This window comes from Acinonyx jubatus, chromosome E3 (genome assembly GCF_027475565.1).
Source record: "Acinonyx jubatus isolate Ajub_Pintada_27869175 chromosome E3, VMU_Ajub_asm_v1.0, whole genome shotgun sequence".
NCBI lineage: Eukaryota > Metazoa > Chordata > Mammalia > Carnivora > Felidae > Acinonyx > Acinonyx jubatus.
The window spans coordinates 20,195,241-20,208,223 of NC_069398.1; positions in this window are offsets into that span (position 1 = coordinate 20,195,241).

Here is a 12,983-nt window from a genome sequence, read left to right on the forward strand (position 1 = left end):
TGCTGGAACAAGGTCTTTAAGGGTGGAGCCTGGTGCCAGATGTGTGGTGATTTTCCACAATCCCTGAAATGCTGCTGCTACACTGTCTCATGAATTTTTTCTGGGGTGGGCTGGTACTTGGCTGCAGTCTCTGGTCACCAGCAGCAGGGTCCAGCGAGCATTCCTGGGTGCAGCCGACATTTGGCCATTGCTCGGTGAGACCCTTCCACAGAGGGGCGGAACAGGTCAAAACCACAGTCCTTCAGAAGTAAGGGGCTGGGTAAAACAGCCGCATCTGAGACAACTCTGGAGAGAGGTACTGCCTGGGGCTTGGTCACGAGAGTGAAAAGGCAAGGAGTAGATGAAAGCTGAAGACAGAGGATGGGTGGGCAATTGCTGATCAGTGAGAACACACTGGGTCGCTGGGTGGCGCCATTTTCACCACTCCCACGTATGTGCATAGGCACCTACGAGCCCAACAACAATCCACCCCAGGAGGCTAGCAGCGCCATCTAGTGGAGAGTGGAGCTGTTACACTGAGTCCCACCTAACTGGGCCAACTTTGCTCTTCAAGAACACAAGTCTCACTGTCGGCTTAGTTTATGGACTATAAAGCGCTTCATATTCTGACTTCTAGGGGAAAACAAAGTAATTTCAGTCCAACTTCAATCTGATAGCAGGTTCATCTATTCAATTTTCTTTCTTTTTTCCTTTTCTCTTTTACAATTATCTTTTTCTTGAATACAGAAAGAGAAAAAATTCATTTTTATTTTCAATTTTTATTAAAAATATTTTTCTTTAATTTTTTTACTATGTGTTTTACTTTTGTGTAAATATTTTCAAATTCTATTTTACTTCCATCATTTTATTTTGGTCTACTTCAGTGTATTCACCTTTTCAAATTTTCAAGCAATTTCCTTTTTCTTTCTTTCTTTTTTTCCTCTTTCTCATTTCTTTTCTTTTTCTTGAATGCAGAAGAGAAAAACTTCATTTTTACTTTCAGTTTCTATTACAAATATTTTTATTTAATTTTTTTACTATATTTTTGCTTTCATGTAAATTTTTCAAATTCTATTTTACTTCCATCATTTTATTTTAGTCTACTACAATGTATTCACTTTTTCAAATTTTCAAACGATTTCCTTTTTTTCTTTATTTTTTAAATCTTTTTTCTCTTTTTCATTTCTTTTATTTTTTCTCAAATACATAAAAAGAAAAAATTCATATTTATTTTTAACTTTTATTAAAAATATTTTTGTTTAATATTTTCTACTATAATCTTTACTTTTGTGTACATTTTTTCAAGTACTATTTTACCCTAATCATCTCATTTTAGTCTACTTCAGTGTATTCATTTTTTCAAATTCTCAAATGATTTCTTCCCCCCCCCCCCGCTTTTTTTCTCTAATCTGTCAAACCACTTTCAACATCCAGACCCAAACACACTTAGGATCTAGCAACATCTATTTGGTGTGTGTGTGTGTGTGTGTGTGTGTGTGTGTGTGTGTTTAATTTTTAATTATAATATTTTTTATTTTAATTTTTTTAATTTCAACTTTTCTACCTCATTAATTCCTTTTATCCCTTCAAAATGACAAAAACGAAGGAATTCACCCCAAAGGAAAAAGCATGAGGAAACAACAGCCAGGGACTTAACCAACACAGATACAAGCAAGATGTCTGAACCAGAATTTAGAATCACAATAATAAGAATATTAGCTGGAGTCAAAAATAAATCAGAATCCCTTTCTGCAGTGAAAAAAGAAGTAAAAAATAGCCAGAATGAAATTAAAAATTCTATACTGAGCTGCAATCACGGATGGATGCAGCGGCAGCAAGATAGATGAGGCAAAACAGAGAATCAGTGATACAGAGGACAAACTTGTCGAGAATAATGAAGCAGAAAAAAAGAGGGAGATTAAAGCAAAAGAGCATGATTTAAGAATTAGAGAAATCAGTGACTCCTTAAAAAGGAACAACATCAGAATCATAGGGGTCCCAGAAGAGGAAGAGAGAGAAATAGGGGTAGAAGGGTTATGTAAGCAAATCATAGCAGAAAACTTTCCTAACCTGGGGAAAGCCACAGACATCAAAATCCAGGAAGCACAGAGGACACCCATTAGATTCAACAAAAACTGACCATCGACAAGGCATATCATAGTCAAATTCACAAAATACTCAGGCAAGAAGAGAATCATGAAAGCAGCAAGGGAAAAAAGTCCCTAACATACAAGGGAAGACAGATCAGGTTTGCAGCAGACCTATCCACAAAAACTTGGCAGGCCAGAAAGGAGTGGCAGGATATATTCAATGTGCTGAATCAGAAAAATGTGCAGCCAAGAATTCTTTATCCAGCAAGACTGTCATTCAAAATAGAAGGAGAGATAAAAATTTCCCAGACAAACAAAAATTAAAGGAGTTTGTGACCACTTCACCAACCCTGCAAGAAATTTTAAGGGGGACTTTCTGAGGGGAGAAAAGATGAATATATATACATACATACATACATACCAAAAGCAACAAAGATTAGAAATGACCAGAGAACACTACCAGAAACTCCAACTCTACAAGCAACATAATAGCAATAAATTCATATGTTTCAGTACTCACTCTAAACGTCAATGGACTCAATGCTCCAGTCAAAAGACATAGGGTAACAGAATGGATAAGAAAACAAGATCCATCGATATACTGTTTACAAGAGACCCACTTTAGACCTACAGACACCTTCAGATTGAAAGTAAGGGTATGGAGAACTATCTATCATGATAATGGTCAACAAAAGAAAGCCAGAGTAGCCATGCTTATGTCAGACAATCTAGACTTTAAAATAAAGACTGTATCAAGAGATGCAGAAGGGCATTATATCATAATTAAGGGGTCTATCCACTAAGAAGACCTATCAATTGTAACCATTCATACATCAAATGTGGGAGCAACCAAATATATAAACCAATTAATCACAAACATAAATAAACTCATTGATAGTAATACCATAATAGTAGGGGACTTAAACACCCAACTAACAGCAACAGACATAAACTCAACAAGGAAAGATGGCTTTGAATGCCACACTGGACCACATGGACTTAACAGATATATTCAGAACATTTCATCCTAAAGCAGCAGAATATATTCTTCTCCAGTGCACATGGAACGTTCTCCAGAATAGACCACATACTGGGACAAAAATCAGCCTTCAGCAAGTACAAAAAGACTGAGATCATACTGTGCATATTTTCAGACCACAATGCTATGAAACTCAAAATCAACCACAAGAAAAAAATTTGGAAAGGTAACAAATACTTGGAGACTGAAGAACATCCAACTAAAGAATGACTGGGCTAACCAAGAAGTTAAAGAGGAAATTAAAAAGTATGGGAAGCCAATGAAAATGATAACACCACAACCCAAAACCTCTGGGAAGCAGCAAAGGCGGTATTAAGAGGAAAGTATATAGCAATCCAGGCCTTCCTAAAGAAGGAAGAAAGATCTCAGATACACAACCTAACCTTATGCCTCAAAGAGCTGGAAAAAGAACTGCAAATGAAACCCAAAACTAGCAGAAGACAGGAAATAATAAAGATTAGAGCAGAAATTAATGCTATTGAAGCCAAAAAACAGAACAGATCAATGAAACCAGAAGCCAGTTCTTTGAATGAATTAACAAAATTGATCAACAGCTAACCAGTTTGATCAAAAACAAAAAGGAAAGGACCCAAATAAATAAAATCAAGAATGAAAGAGGACAGATCACAACCAACACACCAGAAATAAACATAATAAGAGAATATTATGAGCAATTATATGCCAATAAAATGGGCAATATGGAAAATATGGACAAATTCCTAGAAACATATACACTACCAAAACTGATACAAGAAGAAGTAGAAAATTTGAACAGACCCATAACCAGTAAGGAAGTCAAATTAGTAATCAAAAATCTCCCAAAAAACAAGAACCCTGGGCCAGATGGCTTTGCAGGCGAATTCTACCAAACATTTTTTTAATGTTTTTATTTATTTTTGAGACAGAGAGAGACAGAGCATGACCAGGGGAGGGGCAAAGAGAGACACAGAATCTGAAGTAGGATTCAGGCTCTGAGCTGTCAACACAGAGCCCAACACGGGGCTCGAACTCACAGACAGTGAGATCATGACCTGAGCTGAAGTCGGACGTTTAACTGACTGAGCCACCCAGGCGCCCCATACCAAACATTAAAGAAGAGTTAACACCTATTCTCTTGAAGCTGTTCCAAAAGAGAGAAATGGAAGGAAAACTTCCAAACTCATTCTATAAAGCCAGCATTACCTTGATTCCAAACCCAGACAGAGACTCCACTAAAAGAACTATAGACCAATTTTCCTGATGAACACAGATGCAAAAATCCCCTACAAGATATGAGCCAACTGGATCCAACAATACATTAAAAAAATTATTCACCATGACTAAGTGGGATTTATACCTGGGATGCAGGGCTGGTTCAATATCCACAAAACAATTGACATGATTCATCACATCAATAAAAGAAAGGACAAGAACCATATGATCCTCCCAAGAGATGCAGAGAAAGCACTTGACAAAATACAGCATCCTTTCTTGATAAAAACCCTCAAGAAAGTAGGAATACAAGTATCATACCTCAAGATCATAAAAGCCATACATGAACAAACCAATGCTAAAACCATCCTCAATGGAAGAAAACTGACAGCTTTCCCCCTAAGGTCAGGATCAAGAGGGAATGTCCACTCTCGCCACTGTTATTCAACACAGTATTGGAAGTCTTAGCCTCTGCAATCAGACAACACAAAGAAATAAAAGGCATCCAAATTGTCCAGAAGGAGTTCAAACTTTCACTCTTTGCAGATGACATGATATTCTATATGGAAAACCCAGATGATTCCACCAAAAAACTGCTAGAACTGATTCATGAATTTAGCAAAGTTGCAGAATATAAAATCAATGCACAGAAATCGGTTGCATTCCTATACATCAACAATAAAGCAACAGAAAGAGAAGTCAAGGAATCAATCCCATTTACAATTGAACCAAAAACCATAAAATACCTTTGGTTAGGAGAAATCTAATCAAAGAGGTGAAAAATCTATACACTGAAAACTATAGAAACCTTATAAAAGAAATTGAAGAAGACACACAAAAAAGGAAAAAGATTCCATGCTCCTGGATAGGAAGAACAAATATTGTTAAAATGTCAATACTACATATTCAATGCAATCTACATATTCAATGTAATCCTTATCAAAACAACACCAGCATTTTTCACAGAGCTAGAACAAACAATCCTAAAACTTGTATGGAACCAGAAAAGACCCTGGATAGCAAAAGCAATCTTGAAATAGAAAACCAAAACAGGAGGCACCACAATCGTGGACTTCAAGCTGTATTACAAAGCTGTAATCATCAAGACAGTATGATACTGGCACAAGAACACTCAGATCAACAGAACAGAATAGAGAACCCAGAAATGGACCCACAAACGTATGGCCAACTACTCTTTGACAAAGCAGGAAAGAATATCCATTGGAATAAAGACAGTCTCTTCAGCAAGTGGTGCTGGGAAAACTGGACAGCAACATGCAGAAAAATGAACCTGGACCACTTTCTTACACCATACACAAAAGTAAACTCAAAATGGATGAAAGTCCTCAATGTAAGATACGAAGCCATCAAAATCCTCGAGGAGAAAGCAGGTAAAAACTCTTTGATCTTGGCCACAGCAACTTCTTACTCAAGACATCTCCAGAGGCAAGGGAAACAAAAGCAAAAATAAACTACTGGGACCTCATCAAAATAAAAAGATTCTGCACAGCGAAGGAAAGTTAGTATCCAAAATCTATAAAGAACTTACCAAACTCAACACCCAAAAAACAAATGATCCAGTGAAGTAATGGGCAAAAGACACGAATAGACACTTCTCCAAAGAAGACATCCAGATGCCCAACAAACACATGAAAAATAAGATACCACCTCACACCTGTCAGAATGGCTAACATTAACAACTCAGGCAACAACAGATGTTGGCGAGGATGCAGAGAAAGAGGATCTCTTTTGCATTGTTGGTGGGAATGCAAACTGGTGCAGCCATTCTGGAAAACAGTGTGGAGATTCCTCAAAAAACTAAAAATAGAACTACCCTACAACCCAGCAATTGCACTACTAAGCATTTATCCAAGGGATACAGATGTGCTGTTTCAAAGAGACACATGCACCCCCATGTTTATAGCGGCACTATCAACAATAGCCAAAATATGGAAAGAGCTCAAATGCATCCATTGATGAATGGATAAAGAAGATGTGATATATATATCACATGTATACACACACACACACACACACACACACACACACACACACAATGGAGTATTACTTGGCAATCAAAAAGAATGAAATCTTACCATTTGCGACTACGTGGATGGAACTGGAGGGTATTATGCTAAATGAAATTAGTCAGTCAGAGAAAGACCAGAATCATATGACTTAATTCATATGAGGACTTTAAGATACAAAACAGATGAACATAAGGGAAGGGAAGCAAAAATAATATAAAAACAGGGAGGGGGGCAAAACATAAGAGACTCTTAAATATGGAGAACAAACCGAGGGTTACTGGAGGGGTTGTAGTAGGGGGGGAATGGTCTAAATGGGTAAGGGGCATTCAGGAATCTACTCCTGAAATTATTGTTGCACCATATGCTAACTAATTTGGATGTAAATTAAACAATAAATAAAGTTTTTAAAAATAACCGTATAATCCAGCAATAGCAGTACTGGGAATTTATCCATAGGATACAGGAATACTGATTCATAGGAGCACATTGTACCCTAACATTTACAGCAATGCTATCAACAATAGGCAAAATATGGAAAGAGCCCAAATGTCCATCAACTGATGAATGGATGAAGAAGATATGGTATATGTATAAATATACAATGGAATTAAAAAAGAATGAAATCTTGCCACTTGCAACATTGTGGGTGAAACTGGATGGTATCATGCTAAGCAAAGAAGTCAGTCAGAGAATGACAGATATTATATGATTTCACTTATATGTGGAATTTGAGAAACTTAAAGGAAGACCATAGGGGAAGGGAAGGAAAACTAAGTTATGAACAAAGAGGGAGGCAAACCATAAGAGACTCTTACATAGAGAGAACAAACTCAGGACAGATGATGGTGGGGGAATTGGAGGACAAGGGAAATGGGAGATGGGCATTGAGGAGGGCACTCATTGGGATGAGTACTGGGTTTTATTAAAGGGATGAATCACAGAAATCTACTCCTGAAGCCAACACTACACTTTATTCACTATATGTAAGCTAACTTCACAATAAATTATTAAAATTTAAAAATAAATCAATCAATAAATCAAAGACTGTCACAAGAGATCAAGAAAGGCATTATATCATAATTAAGGCATCTATCAAGAAGATCTAAAATAGAAAAAAGGGGGAAAACAAGATCTAGCAACTGTAAACATTTATGTCCCAACATGGTAGAAACCCAAATATACAAATCAATTAATCACAAAAATAAAGAAATTCATTGACAATACCATCATAGTAGGGGATGTTAACATCCCACTTACAACAATGGACAGATCATCTAAGCAGAAAATCAACAAGGAAACAATGAATGACAAACTGAACCAGATGGACTTAACAGATAAATTCAGAGTATTTCATCCTAAAGCAGCAGAATACACATTTTTGTCAAGAAGGAACATGTTACATTCTACAGATTAGATCATATATGGGTCACAAATCAACGCTCAACAAGTACAAAAAGATCAAGATCACACCGTGCATATTTTCAGACCACAACACTATGAATCTTGAAGTAACCACAAGAAAAAAGTTGGAAATACCATGAGTACTTGGAAATTAAAGAGCAACCTACTAAGTAATGAATGGGTTAACCAAAAAATTAAAGAGGAAAGTAAAAAGTACATGGAAGCCAATGAAAATGAATACACAACACTCCAAAACCTCTGGGATGTAGCAAAGGCAGTCATAAGAGGGAAGTATATAGCAATCCAGGCCTTCCTAGAGAAGGAAGAAAGGCCTCAAATACACAACCTAACCATACACCAAAAGGGCTGGAAAAACAACAGCAACTAAAGCCCAAAAACAGCAGAAGAAGGGAAATAAGAAAAATTAGAGCAGAAATCAATGATACCAACATTAAAAAAAAACAACAGAACAGATAGAATAGAATAGAAAATGGACCCACAACTAAATAGTCAATTAATGTTTGACAAAACAGCAAAGAATATGCAATGTATAAAAGACAGTCACTTCAACAAGTGGTGTTGGGAAAGCTGGACAGCAACATGCAGAAAAATGAAATTGGACCACTTTCTTTCTTACACCATGCACAAAAATAAATTCTAAATTCTAAATTTGAGACAGGAAACCATCAAAATCCTAGAGGAGAACACAGGCAGTAACCTCTTTGACTGCAGCCAGAGCAACTTCTTAATACACATGTTGCCAAAGGCAAGGGAAATGAAAATAAATGTGAACTATTGGGACTTCATCAAGATAAAAGTCTTCTGCACAGTGAAGGAAACAATCACACACACACACACACACAAAAAGGCAGCCTACAGGATTGGAGAAGATATTTGCAAATGACATACCTGAAAAAAGGGTTAGTATCCAAAATCTATTAAGAACTTCTCAAACTCAACACTCAAGAAACAAATACTCCTGTTAAGAAATGGGCATAAGAAATGAATAGACACTTTTCCAAGAAAGACATCCAGATGATGAACAAACACATGAAAAGATACTCAACATCATTCATCATCAGGGAAATACAAATCAAAACCACAATGAGATACTACCTCACAGCTGTAAGAATGGCTAAAAGTAACAACTCAGGAAAAAACAGATGTTGATGAGGATGTGGAGAAAGGGGAACCCTCTTGTACTGCTGGTGAGAATGCATACTGGTGCAGCCACTCTGGAGAACAGTATGGACGTTCCTTTAAAAACTAAAAATAGAACTACCCCATGATCAAGCCTCCCCTCTCCCACTTGTAAGCACGCACATGCATGTGTATTCTCTTTCCCAAAGTAAGTAAATAAACATTAAAAACAAAGACAGGGACACCTGGGTGGCTCAACCAGCTAAGTGTCTGCCTCTTGATTTTGGCTCAGGTCATGATCTCACAGTTTGTGAGTTTGAGCCCCACATCAGACTCTGTGCTGACAGCACAGGGCCTGCTTGGGACTCTCTCTCTCTCCCTCTCTCGCTGCCTCTCACTCTCTCAAAAAAAATAAATGTTTAAATAAAATAGAATAAAATAAAGACAAAGACATAGGGTGACAGAATGGATTTTTTAAAAAGACACATTTATATGCTGCCTAAAACAAACTTGTTTCAGACCTAAAGACACATGCATATTGAAAGTGAGGAGATGGAGAAACATTATCATGCAATGGATATGAAAAGAAAGCTGTTCTAGCAATACTTACATCAGATAAAGTGGATTTTAAACAAAGACTGCAACAAGAGACAAAAAAAGGACACTATATAATCATAACACAGACAAAACAACAAGAAGATAAAACAATTGAAAATATTTATGTACATAAATATGGGAACAGCCAAATACATAAAATAGTTAATAGCAAACATAAAGGAATTAATCAATACAATAATAGTAAGGAATTTTAATACCCCACGTACATCAATGGACAGATCATCCAAACAGAAAATCTAAAATGAAATAGCGGTTGTGAATGACAGATTCAACCATATTGATTTAACAGATATATTCAGAACATTTCACCTAAAACAGCAGAATACACATTCTTTTCAAGTACACAGGGAACATTCTCCAGAATAGATCACATATTAGGCCACAAAGCAAGTCTTAAAAATTCAAACAGATCACAGTCACCATGTATCTTTTCTCATCACAACACTATGAAACAAGAAGTCAACCACAGGACAAAATCTGAGAAGACCACAAATACATGGAGATTAAAAACATGCTATTAGGAGGCACCTGGGTACCCAAGTAAGTTAAGTGTCTGATTATTGATTTAGCCTCAGCTCATGATTTCACGGTTAGTGAGATCAAGTCCCATTTTGGGCTCTGTGCTGACATCATGGAGCCTGCTTGGGATTCTCTCTCTCCCTCCCTCTTTGTCTTTCCCCATTCTCAAAATAAATAAATAACTTGAAAAAGAAAAACATGCTACTAAGCAATGAATGGGTAAACCAAGAAATCAAAAGGAAAGTAAAAAAAAAAAACAAACACATAGAGACAGATTAAAATGAAAATACAATGGTGCAAAATCTTTGGGTGGCAGCAAAAGTGGTTCTCGAAGGAAAATTTATAGTAATACAAGCCTACCTCAGGAAACATGAAAAATTTCAAATGAACAACCTAACTTTACACCTGAGGGAGCTAGAAAAAGAACAAGGAAAACCTAAAAACAGTAGAAAGAAGGATTAGAGTAGAAATAGATATAAATTTATTTTCAAAGAAAAAAAGATCGATGAAACCAGGAGCTGGTTCTTTAAAAATAACTGAACTTATAAACCTGTTAGCTACACTGTAGTCCCAGCAGTGGGCTGGGGGCAGATATTGGGCCTGAATGCGGCCCCGCCCACCAACGTAAGTTACTCCAGACAGCACAGGGGAAGTGCCCTGCAGTTCGGCATCACTCCAGGGACTACCTAAAATGATGAAATGGAAGCACTCTCCTCAAAAGACATACCAGGAAGTAGCGACAGCTAATGAATTGATCAAAAAGGATTTAAGCAATATAATGGAACAAGAATTTAGAATAATAGTCATAAAATTAATCGCTGGGCTTGAAAAAGTATAGAGGACAGCAGAGAATCTATTGCTATAGAGATCAAGGGACTAAGAAATAGTCAGGAGGAGCTAAAAATGCTATAAATGAGATGTAAAATAAAATGGAGGTGGCCATAGCATGTATTGAAGAGGCAGAGGAGAGAATAGGTGAATTAGAAGATAAAATTATGGAAAAAGAGGAAGCTGAGAAAAAGAGATTAAAAAATCCAGAGAATTAGAGAACCAAGTGATGCAATCAAATGGAAAAATATCCGTATAATAGGAATTCCAGAAGAGGAAGAGTGGGAGAAAGGGGCTGAAGGTGTACCTGAACAAATCATAGTTGAGAACTTCCCTGATCTGGGGAAGGAAAAAGGCATTGAAATCCAAGAGGCACAGAGCACTCCCTTCAGATGTCACTTGAATAGATCTTCTGCATGACATACCATAGTGAAACTGGCAAAATACAAGGATAAAGAGAAAATTCTGAAAGCAGCTAGGGTTAAACATGCTCTAACTTACAAGGGGAAACCCATAACACTAGTGGCAGACCTATCTACTGAAACTTGCAGGCCAGAAAGGAATGTCAGGAAATCTTCAATGTGATGAACAGAAAAAATATGCAGCCAAAAATCCTTTATAGGGGAAGCCTGTCATTCAGAATACAAGGAGAGATAAACATTTTCCCAAACAAACACTGAAGGAATTCATCACCACTAAACCAGCCCTACAAGAGATCCTAAGGGGGACTCTGTGAGTGCAATGTTGCAAGGACCACAAAGTACCAGAGACACCACTATAAGCATGAAACCTACAGACATCACAATGACTCTAAACCCATATCTTTCTATAATAACACAGAATGTAAATGGACTAAATACTCCAATCAAAAGACATAGGGTATCAGAATGGATAAAAAAAAAAAAAAACAAGACCCATCTATTTGCTGTCTACAAGAGACACATTTTAGACCTGAGGACACCTTCAGATTGAAAGTGAGGGGATGGAGAACTATCTATCATGCTACTGGAAGTCAAAAGAAAGCTGGAGTGGCCATACTTATATCAGGCAAACTAGACTTTAAATTAAAGGCTATAACAAGAGATGAAGGAGGGAAATATATAATAATTACAGGGTCTATCCATAAGGAAGAGCTAACAATTATAAATGTCTAAATGCCGAATACAGGAGCCCACAAATATATAAAACAATTCCTCACAAACATAAGCAACCTTATTGATAAGAATGTGGTAATTGCAGTGACTTTAATACTCCACTTACAACAATGGATAGAGCATCTAGACACAGGATTAGTAAGGAAACAAGGGTCCTGAATGATACATTGGATCAGATGGACTTGACAGATATATTTAGAACTCTGCATCCCAAAGCAACACAATATACTTTCTTCTCGAGTGCACATGGAACATTCTCCAAGGTAGATCACATACTGGGTCACAAAACAGCCCTTCATAAGTATAAGAATTGAGATCATACCATGCACACTTTCAGACCACAATGCTATGAAACTTGATATCAACCACAGGAAAAAGTCTGGAAAACCTCCAAAAGCATGGAGGTTAAAGAACACCCTACTAAAGAATGAGTGGGTCAACAAGGCAATAGAGAAGAAATTTAAAATATATTGAAACAAATGAAAATGAAAATACAACAATCCAAACGCTTTGGGATGCAGCAGAGGCAGTCCTGAGAGGAAAATACATTGCAATCCAGGCCTATCTCAAGAAACAAGAAAAATCCCCAATACAAAATCTAACAGCACACCTAAAGGAACTAGAAGCAGAACAGCAAAGACACCCAAACCCAGCAGAAGAAGAGACATAATAAAATCAGAGCAGAAATAAACAATATAGCATCTAAAAAAACCCGTAGAACAGATCAATGAAACCACGAGTTGGTTTTTTGAAAAAATAAACAAAATTGATAAACCCCTAGACAGGCTTCTCAAAAAGAAAAGAGAGAGGACCCAGGTAGATAAAATCACGAATTAAAATGTAATTATTACAACCAATCCCTCAGAATTACAAGCAATTATCAGGGAATACTATGAAAAATTGTATGCCAACAAAAAGACAACCTGGAAGAAATGGACGAATTCTAAACTCCCACACACTACCAAAACTCAAACGGGAAGAAATAGAAAATTTG